Genomic DNA, 19,188 nt, shown 5'->3' with positions numbered 1-19,188 from the left:
TTAGTTCAAACATAAAGGAGTATGCTTATATATGCAAAGCTACTACAAAAAAGGTGACAAAATCCTTTGGGACAACCATTGTGTATCCAGCCCATCACTGACCAAAATCTCATTATGAGGTTCAAGATCATATTTTAAAATATTTTCTGTAAACATAGATTTAAATGTCTACCACATAGTCTATTATAAAAACTATTATTGAATTTAAAGACTTTTTATTAGTAGAATAAAATATGATATAATTAATAGAATTTCAGCACAATTTCTTCTCTTTCATATAGAACATTTTCAACAGAAACATAAAATGTAAAAAAAAAATAGTCAAAAATAAAATTACTGTATTTCAAACAGAGCCAAAGAAATAGCTATACTATCCTAGATTCCATGGGGATAATATTTCTGTGGTTGCGCTAAAAAAGTACAAGTTGGCTGCCTTAAATAACCAATATTTATTGTTGCACAGTTCTGGGGAATTGGATTCCAAAATTAAAATGTTGACAGGGTTTTAGAGGACCACTGGAATGGCTCTCCTTGAATAAAGAGCCATTACCTCCACTTTAGCTAAACCTGACCCTAAGTCCATGTACTGACATGTACAGAGCAGGCTAAGCTATTTCCTTTTCTCCTCAATTGGCTTGAAGCAATGTAAATAGGGCCAGCTGAGGTACTGATGTGTAATCTTTGAAGCCAAGTGGGAGCTCTGTTTCCTTGCCCGTGTCTCTTTTTAAATGGTTGATCCCAGTGCGATGGCAGAGCCAACAGCTCTAGGATTGTCAACTGGGTTGTGCCTCAAAATAAGAGGCTATGACTTCCTAAGACAGAAAAAGTTTGCATGTCAGAAATGAAGCACCAACACCCTAAATATTAAATGCTATCTCAATTGTGTTATGCAGATTGGTGTTGCTGCACAATCTCTCTGCTTTTTGCAAAGGCGCTTTCTGGCCTTCTAGCTAGCTCAGCTAACTTCACTCACATGATTACCAGCATTCTCACTGTCGCTCATCCTCTAGCCTCTCCCTTCTTCACTAATTAATACATTGTGGGTTAGGCCCTGGGTTGAGGCTTTTGTTCCATGAACCCTCAACTGTACAGGACTCACGACTCCTTGGCTGCCCATAATTGTAACTATGTCTTAATGTTGTTATTCTCACCATTGGTTGTGCTGGAGGTGGTAGATTGGAATTAACTCACCAAAATTCCAATAATGATTCCATTGAATTACAAATATAAACTTCCCAGATCAGGACAGGGATGGGAAAAGGCGTTTCAATACAGGGCTGTGCTTCCTTTGCAAACTGTAGAGATGCAGATTACCTCTCACTTTTGCTTTTGTTGTTTCTCATGGTCTCTTGTTATGTCTCACCTCACAGAAACATCACTCTGCTTGCCTTTCCTCCAACTTACCTGTCTTCTGCCTGTGTGCCTTTGGGGTGAGGCCTTTTCTTATAGAATACCAGTAACACTGGACGAAGCTTCCACAGCACTATAATCTGATCTTAGTTAAAGACTTATGCAGCAATTCTGACCAAATCCTGTCATAGTCATAGGTTTAGGACTTTAACCTACCTTATTGAGAGGACATAGTTTAACATAAAATTGTGTAACTCAGATTCTTCCTCTATCTTGAAAGCGTTTTTCTCTTTTTTCATATTTACGCACGTCCTTTTTCAAGGGCCAAATCCATATAACTTCTTCTAAGAGTAACTTTAATTCAGTGCCTATGAAAAGCTAGGAACATTAGGTAAAGAACATTTTATATACATCAAAACGTCACTCTAAAGTGGTTTCCCTCTGAATTCCCTCCCATAGCATTAGTCACTATAAGGACTGACACTTTCATGTATTGTGAGTTATTTTTCAGTCATATGTCTTAACTTGCAAATTGACTTAGCAGTTTTGGAATGACAGAGACAATGATTATTATTCTCACATTACCAATACATATTTGAGTAAAGTGTATGATAATTAAATAAATGAATTATTGAAAGAATAAATGAAAAAAGAATATTTTAGTTTTTGGTACCAAGGACGCAACTCACAACCTCATGCTTACCAAGCAAGTGCTTGAGCCACTAAACCAAATTCCCGGCCCTGAAAAGAGAAACTTTTTAAGTATGATTGCCTAAATATGATGTCTGTGAGTCCTTGCTGTCACAAAGCATTGGCTTTTCTAGGAATCTCTTCAGTTTGATTTTATTTTCTCTCCCTATTTCATTCTTACCCATACTCAAACTTGACTATCTTTTATTTTCAAATATTTTACTTGATGCAATACATCTATTTTATTTACTTCTATCACATTGTTGTTCTTTGCCATCAAGCAGTTCAAAATATCAGAACAAATTATTCTGACTCAGATTTCTCATTTTCTTTAAAATGAACATTATTCTTTATAACACTTAAATTAACAAAAAGGGAGCTATAGAAGACTCTAAAATGTGTGTTATATCTCCTTTGATTTATTTTTTTCATTGTTTTACGTAATTATTTGTTTAGTTTTTAATGCCTTGCAACAAATTTAGAGGTTTGCCTGTCTTGTTTATCAGTGTACAAGAGAAGCAAGAATATTATAGTAAATATTTATTGAATAAATAAATGCTTAAAATTAACTGAGGAAAGAAACTATATATATATATTTTTTTTTTCTTTCAGTATATCTTATATTTGACATATAGGAAAATACCAATAAATAATCATTGAATAATTACTCTATTGAGAACATTTAGCATATATCATGATATTGTCCATTTACAAATATTTGTGTGAATTACAAATACTATGAATGATTACCTGAGGTATCTTTCTTTTTTAGAAAAAAAAACCCATAAACGTAATATATTTTGACGATCATAAAAGTCTTTCCTGATTTAAAAAAAATCAAAGAGTCTTTGTAGAGGTAGTTAAGAAAACAGACTTAGTTTTCTGTTTGTTTTAAGATATCTAAAAATCCTCTTCCATAAAATAAAAGAGGTTTATCTACTTAAAGAGCTTTTCAATTATGGAACATTTTACTATCTCAGGATAAATAAAGACTTCAAGTAACAAGAGTTAAAATTTGTGGTTGCTTTTAAAAGCAAAGTGGCCTTCAATTTTAGTGACAGTATGTGGACAGTCTCATACTGCAAGGTGTTAAATTTTATTGCTGATGGGCAAATCTCATGTGCAATAAACTTACCCCGTGTATTCGCTGGGTTTCTTATCTTCCTCTCTGCCTGGAGGTACTAGCCATAGCTAGGATACTATCCTTCAGGGATCCAATCTGGAATGATAAATGGAAAGAACTAGGATATGATAAACACCCTAGAAAAATCAACCCCACCAGACCTGCTGTTATAAGAAAATAACTACAGGCTTTCTAATTGCTTTACAACTTCAGGGACACCTGCCAATTATAATTAAAAAATCAAAGACTAAATATGCCATAAATCTTATTAAGGAACCATGGAAAACATAAGTCAGCAGGATACATAAGTTACAGTCTTCCCCAAGGGTTCAATGAAATATCTCTGTCCGGGCCACTTAATATTATGTACAAACCATAAATCCATAACAAGTATATTACCTAGTGTAAAAGGCAATATCTCTTTGTCAACATATATTTTAATTCATGGTGTCAAAGATACACTGTATTTTAGGATGAATTATTATCAGATGAAAAGTCTTTCTAATTTCATATACTACCCAGTGTGATTTCCTATAAAACTTATTCTTTGGGGACAGAAAATGTCTGTGATAGCATATATTTTCAAGGAACAAATGGAAAAGGGAAGAAATGCAGATTATCATATTAAAATTTTACACATTAATATCCTGTGTTTGCTGTAAGAAATTTGTGTGTCCTGTCTATATCTCTATTAATAGTTAATATCATCAACTCTTTTTTCTCATACCCTTAACCATAACCAGCCACTGATATTTATTGGGTGTGGATTCAGATCACTCCTCTGCAGAAAGTCATAATTCCACCTTAGGGTATTTAAAGGCAGAAATTTTTGAGGGGGATACTGTGCTGGAGACCAAATGCAGGACCCCACACGTGCTAGGCAAGTGTTCCAGCACTATGTTATCTCTCCAGTCCAAACTAAAAATACATTAACAGAGTGGTGCAAGAGAACTGGGATCAGAAAACTGTCAGATCTGGCTGGCTTCATAGTTTTGCAGAACCATGAACAACTGGAGGACTGTCTCTTGACCTGCCATCTTATCATCGAAGGCCTTTGCTTTTGCTACTTTTGTTTCTCTAACTCCGTCACTGATATTTTACATCAGTCAGAATCTTCTAAGTGTCTCTTTAGAAGGCTCCATAGCTTAAGTACTCTCTACCAACTCACTTGTCTTCCTCCCCACTCTCCCCAGTTACTTGTCCCCTGTTCTGTATCTTACTATGTGCAATTATGCTATTTGTCTGTTGATTCACTGTTGGTCATCTTCCACTGTGACATAGGTCAGTGGTTTCTAGTTTCAGGCACTTTGGTCTCCCTGAGGACATTTGGTGGCATCTGGAAATAGTTCTTAAGAGTCACAGCCTAGGTGGGTAAAAGGCTTATAGTGGGTAAAAGTCCAAGAGATGCTGAATAACTCACAAATGTGCCAGGAAACTCACTCAGCACAGAATTACCTGTACTAAAATGTCAGTTGTATCCAGAATGAGAAACTGACACAAACCCATTAGTACAAGGACATTGTCAGAGCTCCCCTCATCACTCCAAGGGCTGGAATATTGTCTGGCACAAAGTACCCTCCTGAATATGTCTGCTGAATGGACATAAATGTGGGGTGATTGGGAAAAATCAACAAGGAGAGGATCCAGTAGGGCAGGATACATGTGACTTTACCCCTACCTGGCTCTCTTCCTCGGATTCCCAGCACAGATGTCCTTAAATGAAGCCATCTCCTCCTCCCTGCTTGAATCTCCAAATATTTCAGATTTAGGCTAATATTTAGTCATGTGGAGTTTCTGATACATAATTTAATTTTTTCACTCTGCTTTTGTTTTTATGACTGATAACAGCAAAATATATTAACCTGCTTCCAGAAGTATATAAATCATGCATAATTGTTACCATCCTTGATAGTTGTAAGAGCTCCCCCCACTCACATTCTATCACATCAACATTCTTGTGACATTGTTCTCCAAGGCTGGCACAAAAAATACAGCATGGCATAGAAATGTGCCCATATCACATTCTGGACATGTGTAAGAGGGTATCTGTGTTTACAGATCCTCTTCCTGAAATCTATCCTCCTTCAGTCAATAATCAGCTGTCAATTTATTTAATCCAATTGGGTGTTTATCTTCTCAGGCATTTATTTTGGCCAAGCGTATTAATACTTGATGTGACATTGACAAAATAAATTAGTAAATTATTTTCACTTTTAGCTATCATCTGCTACCTCTGGTGGCTGCCTGGGAAAAAATGCAGAACACAGGTTATTCAAAAATGTTTTTAATGTGACATTTTATAAAATAAAGATCAATTGGGTTAGAAGACATACACACACACACACACACACACACACATATATATATCATAGGTACAGATTGTCAACAAATATTTTGAAAGCACAGAAGTTTTCTGCATTTGTGGAGTGCAATGGATATGGAACTCTGAATTAACCAAGTAATACCTGTTGATCTCTTTATTCCCAAAGGATTCTCAATAAGTAAAACACATTTTACAATATTTTAAGTGTGCATATTTTTCACATTCAGTTATTCTATAACCTATATAAATGCAATCTTACATTGACTTTTCTTTAATCAATAAACTTCATAACAATGTTTCACTGTGGAAGAATCATTCAAGGTACTACCATAGCATAGTGGTTCTAAGCAGTTTTAACTAGTATCTTAAAACTGAAATGCAAAGTTCTAGATGCTTCAAACAACTTGTTTTACTAATCTATATGTCTATTTCAATGCAGATATCACTTCAACAGCATTTCTGCTCCACCATCAGAATCCTCAATATATTTACATGTACAGTTTCAGCTGTTTTGCCGGTGGACTAGATTTTGGAGTTAGACAGAAATCTCTGAGAATTAATAAATATCTGGCACTTAATATTTGTTTTGCTTTAAAAGATAAAATCAATCAGGGACAAATAATGAGTAACAGAACTGAACATTTTCGCTGTTTTTAAAAAAATCTATTCTTTGTTTGTTGTTATTGTTGTCATCATTTTGTTATTTTTAATTGTTTGCTTCTTGATTTTTCTGTTTCTTTTTCTCTTAAAAATAAAAACTATTCTGAAGCTCAAAGACAGGGTTCAAAAATCCATCACATTGTTCTCATGTATAGTCTCTTGTAGTGACTTCCTGCAAGTGTAAAAGGTATTTACAAAAGCAAAGATTCAGTAGTTTTCATTGAAAAGCTCTCGGTAAATACCTTTTACAAGCAAAAAACCCTGTGATATAGATGAAAAACCCTCAAAGGGAATATAGATTAGGCAGAAATATTTGAAAGTGATAAGAAATTAGTATATAACAAAGAGGAAAGGTAGTTTGAGCTAAATATAGCATGTGTGGCTATTTTTTTTTTTTTTTGCTAATAGTCTCAGAATATTCAAAGCTTCATATTTGTAAATAATTCAGTTTTACAAATAATCTTAATGATATATATATTTTTAATCCTATCTTGTGACTTCTGAAGATATATAGACGCATAAAAATTTGTTATAAATGATATGGATTATGCCACTGTTTGTATACATAGTATATGTTATATATAACTAGGTTTATAACTTTGATGACAAAATTTTGAGGTTTTAATAATATCAGTGAAAGAAAATCATTCTATGACTGTATCAAGCACAAAACCATTCCTATGACTTTTTATTATTAATGTCACATAAGTATATTGTTACCATGGTGAATTTTCCTTATGCAAAAATTTAACTGTAAAATTTAACCTTGACTTGCTCAAACTAACATTTTGTTTCTGGATATAGAACTTGTGGTATTTTACACATGTAATATTTTTCTCATGCTAAAATGTGAACTTTAATCAAAAAAATTTTCTATAAATATGCCAAGTTCTCTGAAGACAACTTGGTTCAAAAGATCCTGGGTCTGAGAGTGTTAAAAGATCTGTGACCAGGCAGGGAACAGAGTGGTTTAGAAAAAGCAGGGGGAAAATAAAGCAGTTTGAACAAATGCAAATGATAACCACCCAGCAATATAGGTTTCTGCATTTTATAAAATGTACCCTGGAAATTTTTTAAAAAGGGAAAAATTCTCAGTGATTCTTTGGTTCCTTGCGGTCGGGACACCCTCATACCATATCCCGTCCTCGATGAGCTAATGAGCCTAGGGCTCATGAGATTACATGGTAAATTGAGCGATAGCTGCTTAACTCAGTAGAAAAGAGTACTTTTATTACATGATATCACCAGGCTTTTATGGTGAGCTTTATGAGATCTCACATGGTGATTTACAATTACTCCATGTCACCAGTGTGGCACTACTGTTGCATTGTTTTGGCTATTAAAGTAACTGCCTCCTGAGCCAATTTGCGAACAAGACAATTCACAAAGCAGCAGTGCTTAGTACTGTAAAAATAGATGCTAGAGATAATTGGGCAAGGTGGTGTCATGTCACTTGTGTGTAGTTCATTAATTAACTGCTTGAAACTGCTATAAAATAATAGCCATGTCATCAGGATGAAAGTACGAGAGTGCAATGGAAATAAAACTTCGGAAGAAGGCAGACAGAAGTAGCTGTTAAGAGAAAAAACTCACATGTTCCTCTCCTTTTTAGTATCCATCTTATTTCCCTGTAGTTACAAACCCGCACTTCAACTTTTCTTATTATTACGTGTTAGTGTTTATTGGGTGGTAGATGATGCGTGCAATTTAAGTTCCCCTCTGATCTGTGGATGCTGATGGATTGCTTTGCTAAAAGAGCTCAGGGATCATTGCCACAGTCAGAGCAATATCCTGCAATTTTCATCCTACAGTTCAGAAACAAGGTTCATCTTAAAGACATTCATGAACATGTCACTAATGGGATTTCTCGCTGCAGCACCAACCAGATCTCTAGCAGGTCCAGCCCTGAGTCAGAAAATGAGCTTATATCAGAATCCATAGTGAAGGTCTGTGCCAATATAAATGCCATGGTTCTGAAATTATATTAGTAAGCTAATTGTTCTTCATAACACAATTGCTTAATTGACCACTTAGTGTGTTTGAGTGTAAAATGTTACTAGGAAAAAAGAATAGAATAGGAACTCTTTGCCTACCACATAATAACTATTTTTATCTGCTTTCTGGTTACCAGCTCTGCAGTGACCTTAAATCTGAAGCTGTGAGATATACTTAACAATTGGAAAAAGAGACTTAGGAAACTTGGCTGAAGACGCCTCTGGCTACAAGTCTATGCAATACTACACATAGCCTAGAAAAATATAGAAGTGAGTAGTTAAAGATATTAAGTTTATGTCTCTATGAGGACTATCTCTCTATGGCAATAATGAAAAAACTAGGTCACCTCACAATGGTAATTTTCTTAGAATTATGGTGCACTTGAGTCAATTTGATCTCCCTTTAGTTGAACATTTAGCTAAGGAGGGCAGTGCTAAAAGAAGCAACCCATCATCCTTATCACTGCAGGGAAGGGACAAGGGTGCCTGCAGCATGGCCTCCCCACCCTGTCAGTGATTGTTCAAGGCTTAGCCTGATGAAATATTTTCTGTCAGGGCTTATTCCACACCTGACATTTCTCATATTTGATCTGTTAATGGTTATTACCCACTATGCTGGTTTCAAAGGTCAGATTCATAAAAAGGTTGTATCTCTACCAGTTGAGCCCTTCTTTAGGCACTTCTTTCAAACATGTGTTAGAAGCCATAGTGACAACTGTCTGATCCTTACCAGAAGTGCTCAGGGGTGGTGGCCCATTCCCCAGCTGTTCATCTGCCTCCTGCTGTTTTGATGGAGATGGAAATATTTTCTAGAAGTGTTAACAGTTACACTTCAACTGTCTGTGTCTTTTCAAGTATGCTTATTAGATATAACAAGTGCTGAAATTGTATTAGCAACAAAGATTAAGAACATTGGTGGATATTCATTATAAATATTATATTAATCTGAAAGCAAGTATTTGCTAGTAAGAAAAATGCAAAGCAAACTAATTTGGCAAACGGAAACTTTGGAGATAAACTTAACTGGAATCAAAGGATGGAAACCTATCAAGACCTCTTATGTCTCAGTCTCTAACTATTTACTTCGTTTTTCTTTTAACTCAAACCATCTTCTTCAAAGTAGTGGTTGATCTCTGAAAGAGAAACATGTCTCTTCCCCAGACTTAAAAAGCTAGAAAGAAGCCAAATGTGATGACCCATTCCTATAACCCCAGAACTCTGGAAGGTTAAGAATAGAGAATCTCAAGTTCAAGAACAGACTGAACAAGTTTATGATTTAGAAAGACCTTGTCTCAAAAGGAAAAAGGGTAAGACATGCAGCTCAGTGTCAAGGTTATGATTCAATCCTTACTACCTCTAAGATAATAAAAGCAAACAAAAAGTTAGGAAAAACTAACTGGCCTAATGTGAACCTGTTCCTGCTCACCTGTGACCTAGTGATCTGGATAATGTTTGATTGTGGTTGATGACCCTTGATAGGATTTGTGCGGAAGGTGAAAGAAATTTTCGAAAGAATTTGTATGGCGAGGGCAGGCAGAGAAGGAAGTAGCTATTTCCATAGGAATAAGAGTTGCTATCAAATAACTGCATTAAAAATTTCAATGGAAACATTACTTGAAAATCAAAACACAATCCCCAAAGCCCCAATTTAATGCATGCCTTCTCCTAAAAGCTATATTTTCCTAGAACACATAAGAGGCATTATGAAACAAAAAGAATATAGGTAATCGTCATTTTAATACGTGTAATGAAAACTAAAATGACCTTGTACAGTTGTCTAAAGAAGACATTCAGATAATAGCATATTAACTGAAATTATATAAGCTACCAGAAGGATGGAGAAAACTCCATCCTTCCAGTGAGAAAAAGGTAGACAAATAGGAATAAAGGCATGACTGAGTTGTACGGTGTGGTCAGAGGTCAGAGACAGTTTCCTTTAACTGGGTGTGGTTCATGCCCGTAAATCCCAGCATTCTGAGAGACTGAGGCAGGAGAGTTGCAATTTCAAGCTCAACCTGGGCAACTGAGTGGAACCTTGTCTCAAAATAAGAAAAAAATAAAAAGCCTGGAGATGCAGCTCTAATACAAAGGCTGCGGGTTCATCCTCAGTGTTGAAAAAATAGAGGACCTTTGAATTGAGACTTGAAGGAAATGAATGGTGGGGGAGAAAATACTGATGAACTAATAAAACTTATACTGACAAAGGGAATTTGAAATGGGTGTGACAATGAAATGATCACTGACCTGAGAGTGCTGCAACTTTAAGAGGTTGTGAATCCTTGGAAAAGTTTTTACTATGGCCTGGCAGATTGCAGATGCTTAAGCAAATTTCAATAAATTGTTAAACACAAATAATAAACCAGACAGTAACTTGATGATTATTTAGTCTAATTGTTTCCATTAAATCAAATTTATACTTAATTTCATTTAGCTACTATAATATATAATAATTTCTAGACATGGATCTTATAATAAATACATATATGTTCATTGAACATTAATGTCTAAAACAAACTATTAGTTGGTTATCTGTAGACCCAGGTTTACTTTAATGTTGTATTCAGTTTTCATTAAAAATCCTAGTAACTCTGATAGTAAATATTCCACAGTTTTCCTTAATGTAAGACTACCAAAAATAATTTTTTGTTGTTGTTGTTAATTTAATTTCTCACTTCATAGTGAACAGTGAGTGCAAGTTGAAGGTAAATGGGTATTTGCTCTTCATGATGAATCTGGATCAGGGGCTAAGTGCTAATACACGGAAAGATAGTTGGAGAACTTGAAGGAAGTTTGGGGGATCATTATTGAACCAGCATTCTTCACTTTCACCTACACTCACTGCTAAAAGTAGTCATCAGACCCCCACTACCCAAAAGGAACTTGTACAAAGTGCCAAGGAAGAAGAGGTGGGCACAGATATTCATGGCCACTGTTCTATCCCTAAGATGTAACACCTCTTTCTCAGAACAAAATGAGACAGAGCCACCACACTGGTGCAGTATGCAAATAGCAAAAGAAAACTTTCATCTATATCATGGCATAAGTTGGTACAGATGAAAAACAAAAGACTGGAAAGGTTTGTCTCAACCAGGGAGGGTGAATCTTTTTGAATTTTCAATGATACAAATAGCCTGCTGTGGCACACATGCCCTAGGTTCGCCACCACTGGATACCCTTAATTGGTTGCTTCTCAGGCAGCTTCACTTTTTAATGTAAATCACCAGACTATTAAATACATGCATTTGTATGTACATTTATTATAGACTACAAATGTGAATTATTGTTTTATCTGAACTTTTCCCCATAAGTATAGATAATTAAGACTTCATTGTACTTCACAAAGCTTTTAAGAGCACAACAGAAAATTTTGAACATGAATTCAAATAGCAACTTCCAAATCATTTATCACTGGAAAAAAATTGGGGGAATCATAAACCCATACCTGTCTTCAAGTCAGTTTTTACTACTAACGATGAAGACTACACAATAATAGAATTAAATTTATTTCATTAAAGTCATTCAGTTTTGAGCTTAAAATTCAGTGTTATACTGAGAAGTTGAAGAACTTTTTTTTAAAAATTTAAACATGGATTCTACAATCTATTGAAGTTGACAAATATATATTTTTGAGTTCTTACTGGAGAAAAAATAACATGAGTTTTGGTACCAGGTGTAGGGTTAAGTAGAGGTTCAAACATTCAGTAATTGTGGGAGTTTTGGCAAATCACTTAACCATCTCAAACTCTTTCCTCATCTTTAAAACAGAGAATAAGCGCTGGAGGTTTAGTTCGGGGGTATAAGTGCCTGCTTGGCAAATGTGAGGTTGTGAGTTTGATCCCTGGCACCAAAAAATAAAATAAACAAACAATTAAAACAGAGAATGGAAGTTCCTACTTTGGAGGGATATTACTTATTTCAAAATTAGTTATAAGAACAACTAGCTCAATTCTTGCCTCATGGTAGCTCCTTTTTTATATTACTGCCATTATTATTAACTCTTTCAGAAATATTTCAAAACATAATTAGTAATTGAAAGAGAAGTTAAGAGATATGAGAAACAAATGTGATCTAAAACAATGGGAAAGGAAGCTCAGGTGAGGCTTGAATTGAAATTTAAATTAGTAGTAATCTTTGGATGGAAAAGGGAGTGGCAAGAACACAGGATTTCACATGGATGTGAAAATGTGCTTTTCCAAGAAGTAAAAAAGCAACTTGACTAAAGAGACAGGCCATGGAATATTCAGTGTACACGTGTATTCGGCTTACTATTATCCATTTATATGATTTTTCAGATGAGTGCCAAGATTATCAACATTCAAATTTATAAAAAATACATTTTAATAAAAATTTTTGGTAAAAATTAACTAAAAAAGTTTTGTTTTTTTGTTTGTTTGTTTGTTTGTTTGTTTTTTTAGTGGGAATCAAACTCATGACCTCATGCTTGTCAGGCAGGTGCTTAAGATACTGAGCTAAATCCCCAGTCCCGAAAAATATTTTTTAAATCTGTTGTTAAAATATTTCTGTAATAATAAAGTCAAAAGTAATATGGTAAGCCATATATATAGACTAGAAGTAGAAGAACATTTAATAATATTTACATTTTCATTTGTATTAATCACATCAACTTTTATATGTTACACAATGTTTAAAATCACATAATCAGCATTTATGAGCATTTTATGTAATATATCAAATTTATGTAAAATTTTATAATCTTTTCACATTTTACATGCAATGAGCAAAGATTACTGATGCAGTGGTATCAATTCTTATATTTATGATTTCTTTTTAGTTATAAAACAGAGACAAATATGAAAATGTACAGACTGGATATGATATAATGTCTGCTTTCATGGCCTTAACGATACAACTTGAATTCAGAAAGATGAGAAGTATATGAAAAATAACATTTCATTTTCTATGAAATATTACCTCAGAAAATATCCTGAGATTGGAGTGTAGCTCAGAGATAGAAGACATGCTTAGTATGTTTAAAGCTCTGGGTTTAATCCCTAGCATGAAAAAAAAAAAAAATAACAAAAATATACTGATAAAAATGTATAAACTTACAAAGTTGCTCAAATATAGCCATGTAGTCATGGGTAGATAAATAAAATTAAAAACTATTTTGGTCAATCACAGTATACTTTTTTATTATTTATGCCAGTGAGTACAAAGCCATATTTCAAAATTATCTTTCACAGATTTGTTCCATACAACACTTCACTGGGAGACCAGAGTTCAGTGTAATAATATGCCTGCCCAGCTCACCTATGAGCTATCACTGTCACAGTGCAATGCCAACCAGAGGCCCAGAGTGAAACACCTCATAGATGACACACCATAGATAGCTCACATGTGTGAACACACACATACATTCATGCACATACGTGAAAAGTTTTAATTTTCTGGAACATATGAAACAATTTTAGAAACCAAAAGAATCCGTATTTTGAGGGGGCAACAAAACAAACATATCAGCCTCAAATGCTACTGTTTTATGATTGTGCATGTGTGTGTATGTATGTTTGTGTGTGTATTTATGTATGTATGTATGTGCCTGTGTGTGTGCACTTCACCAGTAACTACATTGTCACTTATGGTATATCATGTGAGCCAAAATTTCACTCTTTGCCTGATAATTTATAAATATTTTAGAAAATCACTTCCAATCAAATAATTGCTGCTGAGGAAACAATATAATGATATACATTCATTGTATATGAATTAATTAACACAAATAGGATATTTTATTTATAAGCATATTTTCATATAAGAATCAATGAGAGGTGTGTTAAAGAAGGATGAATGCTTGAGTGGGAGGACAATAGGATCAAAACTAATCAATATATGCTATTTCTATCGACCAGTGTCCCCACAAAATATAATTATAATGTATTGTAAGCCTTACACTAATAAAAAATAAAGAAAGTAAAAAGTGTGAACCCTTGCATTCATTCTAAATCATATTGCTTGAGTATTTTCCATCTACTAGTGGGAATAAAGCCAAATAAAACAAAAATACAGCACAAATGGGGCATGTAGAGCAAATATACCACAAATGTAGGTTTGATTTAAATGGAAACAAATTTTATTTATAATCAGTGTTACTGATTATAATTATTATTTTATTACTATTATTTTAGTACTATTCATGGCCTTCTCAGATTCATTTAGCCAATGCATACACTATTTTGTAATTGCACATTGAATGAAAAGAAAAAAAGAATACTAAATATCAGATATCTTGTTTGGTAAAAGAAGGAGAAAAATAACAAAGGAAACGCCAGCAGAAAGAAAAAAGAAATGAAAAAGAATCACAAAGAGAGGAGGAGAGAATAGCTGAGTGGACTGTTTGTGCAAGAGATTTACCACATCATCCAGTGAATCATTAAGACTTATGAGCAGAATCACTAATGTAGTGACTCTTGGCTTTTTAAAAAATAATAGCTGAAGAATTTTAAACTTTTTTCTAGTCAGAAATACGCCAGCTGGATAATGCCGTGAAAATACCTTAAGACTTGATCTGAAAAGTCTTTCGAATGATTCAACAGGGAGGAGTAGAGAGACCACAGAGCAGGGAAGGAAATCACAATTTTGAACCCGAATAACAATATCTTAGTTTTCCTACAGAAGTCTGGTTTTTAAAAAACCCAAAAGATTCTTTCTCCTTTTCTATAAAGATATCTAGGTCTCTTGGGCCCCAAAATATTCTTCCTTTGTGCTCCAGAGCTTCCTCCCTCTAACACATTTCAGCTTTTACCAACGAACAACTCAAACCATATCTCATTAAATTCACTTCTGTTGCCTTTAGTTTGTCCTTCCATTTCTGCCTGAAGTTTTGCAGTGATGTATCTTTTGGACTCCTTTCCTTTGATCTGAAATCCTCCACTCCAACTTCCTTTCTGCTTCTTAGACTGTTAAAGTCATGGAGTTCATTTATTTTATTGCTGAGGATTGAATCTAATGGTTGTGCACACTAAATGTATTCCACTACTGTTATGCCATATATGATATATGCCATATATTCTACTACTGTTACTATACCATATATATGTAAATAGTATGTTTTATTCCTAAGCATGTTTTCATACAAGAAACTGTGACTTATTAAAGAAGAGGAGATGAATAGAATCCACAAAAATATATACACAATTCAGGAAAAGAAACAGTATGATTTTTTTAACAGATGTTGTTACCCTCATATGGGGGAACCTAGAGGATGTCTTATATCTCAGAAAATCCATACACTGATGACTCAGAGAAAAAAATGAAAATGCATGTGCATTGATCTCAGTGACCTAGATTACCAGAGCAGCAGTTCCCTGAACTAATAAATATCTGGAAGCTAAAGACCACCACTTTGAGCACTTCTGGTAATTGCAGAGGCCAAAGGTAAGTTGTATTAATCTCAATAAATTTAATATCAAAACATTTATACAAGTCTTTGTTGAAATTTGCATGCACTTTTTAGTGGATTCTCTCTTAGAAAGAGATAGATAGAGAGAGAGAGATAAAGAGAGAGAGAGAGAGAGAGAGAGAAAGATCATCACTATTAAGAAAATATTCACATCTATTGGAATAATATCCAAGGTTTGTCATCAACCTGTTCTGCTGACAACAATATTATTATATAGTATTTTCTCTGTAAGAGACTTTACTGGATTCTGTGGTTGTAAAGATTAAAACATTGTCGCTGCTATCCTAAATTATATAATCAGATAAGGAGATAGGATTGAGAAAATCAAATTTTACTGAGATCTCTTCTTAAACCCTAGAGTACTGAAGAAAAACAGAACTTAATGTATCTTTGTGCAAGTCTAAGCCCAAATATTTTTGCTTCTTCAAAGTGATCATGACGTATTCATGTAGTCATTAGATAAATGTTTATTGCATTTTTATTGAATTCTTAGTGTGAGTTCTTACTATGTGCCAATTACTAAGTCGAAAAAGATATTCAATAACCTTTCAAAGAGTGAATAGACAAGTAAAGAACATCTGGGTTAACTTCATTATTTTCACATTTCTTTGGTGAAACTATAGGAAGTTTTATAGAAGACTACAGCGCCACTGTGATATCAACAGAGTTCACTCAAGACTTATGAATGTGTCCCTCCAGCTGCCAGTGTTTCTATGCAAATAGTACTCAACCGTGAGTCTTTGGGGAATAGATTTATCTAAAGAAAGTTGCTTCTGCCAAGGTGACATCCTTTTTCCCAGGAGGCCCACATCAAGGACTGATCACTACAAATTAGATTAAAAAAAAATACCTCATTGTCTTCTATCCAGTTAAGGAGCCACCTTGGCTTCAGACTTCCCCACCAAGTCAGCTGAGACCTTTGTTGAGACTGTAATGTAGCTTGGCTGCTCTCTCTGCTCACCTGAGCCTCCTTTCCTTTTATTCCAAAGATGATGATTTTGAAAACAAACCCTAACAAACTTCCACACCACTCCGGAATCTGCTTTCCTTAGGAAAATCACCGGTGATACAGGCACACCTAATTTTTTTTTATTACATTTCAGTGTATACATGAAATATTGTGATAAATTCAAAAACCTCTGAACTGACCCAAATAATATGATTCTCAATTAGCTAGAAGAGGTAATGATAAAAGCTTAAGTAATATTTATGAAGTTTGTCTCAGTACATCTTCTGCTTGAAATTTAAAATAGTCAGGGATTCCATAGCGAATGTCTGTCATAATATGCAGAAAGCAGTCATTGAGATTTTAATAAATGAGGCCATAAAGTCATCAATTGTTTATGTCTTCCTTTGTAGACAGATCATTCATTAATAATTGGGTATTATTAAGGAAATATTAATATCTGCCAATATATAAATGTAAACTTCTAATAGATTTTTTAAATGTATGCAAGCTATTTATGCTTATTCTAAATTTTGGAGGAGACTATAAATTTATGGTGATTGAACTATGCAAAATGCAGAGATAAATCAATATAGATACATTTATGTGTTATGTTTTCTAATATTCATGCAGAACTATATAAAATGGCTGCATTAATATTCATTTGTAAAGTGTCTTTCCTTTTTGACAACAATATTGAGTACTAAAAATTTTAGTAGATGGTGAAATACTGCAAAAGATTAAAAATATATATTTTTAATGGATATAGCTCCATAGTACAGTGGCTGCCTGGCAAGTGTGAGATCCTGAGTTTGAATCCTAGTATCAAACATTATACATATACATATATGAATTAGAGTTAGAATTCTAATTAGAATTAGAATTATACATATATGTATATGTGCCAATTACTATGGCACATACTACTATACTATATATGTATATGTATAATTCTAAAAAAGTTAAAGCCTATTTAATCTGTATGTTTCTAAAATGTTATTTGTGATGACCTCGCTGGACCCAGGAACTCCAGCCAGCAGCACACATCGGGCTGGACCGGAACCGGACCCCTTCCATGTCCCACAATCATGGCCACCCACCTCAGGACCTAAGAACTCCAATCTGTTGGGGACCCCCCCACACACCTCCGGGACCTAGTATTGCTGTTGATTTTCACCTCTCACACCTCCCCTCAGAACCTTAGACTGCAGTGGATTAATCATGCAGTATAAAGGGAGACTCAGTAAGAAGAACTCAGCAGGCTTCCATCAGTAAGCCAACAGTGCACAAGGGTCAGACTTGACCCAGGCCCCTCTGCTACTTCTGCAGTCCCAGCAGACAACCTCACAAGACCTGGGAACTGCAGCCAGCAGTGCACCCAGGCCCCTTCTGCGACCCCCAATGTCTGGGCAGACCACCTCAAAGGACCCAAGAACTCCTACAAGCAGCACAGGAGGGCTGGGTTAGAACTGGGCTCCTCCCATGTCCCCACAGTCCTGGCCACTCACATCAGGACCTAGGAACTCCAGCCTGTGACGCATGCCCCTGCAGTCCCACCACTGCCATCCAGGACCCACCCACCTCCTGGACTTAGTATTGCTGTTGATCTTTGGCTCCCATACCTCCCCCAGAACCTTGGACTGCAGTGGATTAATCATGTAGTATCAAGGGAAGACTCAGTAAAAATTCAGCAGGCTTCCATCAATGAGGTGAGTTTGCCCCTAAAATAGCAATAGAGTTTGCCACCTTCAATGGGTAAACAGGAGCAATAGCGAAGCCCCCTCCAGAAGTAGGACATAGACGAGCTTGGCAATTGGGTGAGTGAGTCCTTCCTCCACCCAGAGAATATCAGGTAGGTTGATGAGGATGCCGACAAGGCCTCCTGCAATCTGGAGAAATAAGGTCCAATCTGAGACAAGCACAAGAACAGGGAGACCTGGTGACTCTGAACAACCTGAAGGCATAATAACAGCAGGAACTAGAGGTTGATTTCCATCAGTACTTCTAGGTTTGTCAGCCTAGGAAGAACATAGGACTCACCCAACAGGCCCTGGAGGGAGAATTCATGACTGGCCCACCTCTTCATTGTGGGATGCAGCAACTGGACAAACATCAACCTTACAGTAGGACCCCAAGATACACACTACTAGCAGAGTTGACATTAGTGGGACTGGAGGACCAAATATTAACCCAAAAGAGGGAAATGGCAAAAAAAAAAAAAAAAAGCAAAATGCAATCTCAAACATCTAGTCCACCAGAAGCAAGTACAGAAGATATTGAAATAGAGGATTTCAAAAGTAACACACGAAATCTCTGAAAAGATAGCAAGTGAAATTTAAAAAAAAAAAACAAAACAAAACAAAACAAAAAAAAAAACCTCCATGAGGTACCAAGGAAATCAAATTAGAAATCTCTCATGTAAAAACAAAAATAACAACTTTAGTAAAGGAGTTGCTAAGCACAGCTAGAGAAGAAATAGATTAAAAAAAAAAAAGTACAGGAGCATGGGGAAATGATTGAAACCTTGAATGAACAATATAGAAAACAAGCTGAATTCTTGAAACAAACTCAAAGAGATATCCAAGAAACAAAAAAGATTCTACTGTAAGCTGGCAAAACTGTTTAAATCTAGCTGAAGATAGAATTTAGGACAAGATCTCAATTAACAATCATGAAAGAATG

General features: G+C 35.1%; 1 long non-coding RNA gene across 2 annotated transcripts in view; it reads right to left on the bottom strand.

Annotated features, from left to right (window-relative positions):
- Nucleotides 1-28: 28 nt before the first annotated feature.
- Nucleotides 29-19,188, bottom strand: part of LOC134473256 (uncharacterized) — a 39,471-nt gene continuing 20,311 nt past the window's right edge. For both annotated transcript variants that reach the window (XR_010043434.1, XR_010043428.1), the window contains exons 2-5: nucleotides 3,176-3,259; nucleotides 2,054-2,091; nucleotides 1,567-1,728; nucleotides 29-812 (exon numbers count right to left, since the gene is read on the bottom strand). This is a non-coding gene — a long non-coding RNA (uncharacterized LOC134473256). The remainder of the gene's footprint in view (nucleotides 813-1,566; nucleotides 1,729-2,053; nucleotides 2,092-3,175; nucleotides 3,260-19,188) is intronic.

This window comes from Cavia porcellus, unplaced genomic scaffold, assembly GCF_034190915.1.
Source record: "Cavia porcellus strain 051 isolate PalLab524CR breed Dunkin Hartley unplaced genomic scaffold, mCavPor4.1 scaffold_1, whole genome shotgun sequence".
NCBI classification, from domain to species: Eukaryota; Metazoa; Chordata; class Mammalia; order Rodentia; family Caviidae; genus Cavia; species Cavia porcellus.
The sequence above is the reverse complement of the archived record's forward strand: the minus strand, read 5'-3'. Positions and strand labels throughout refer to the sequence as shown.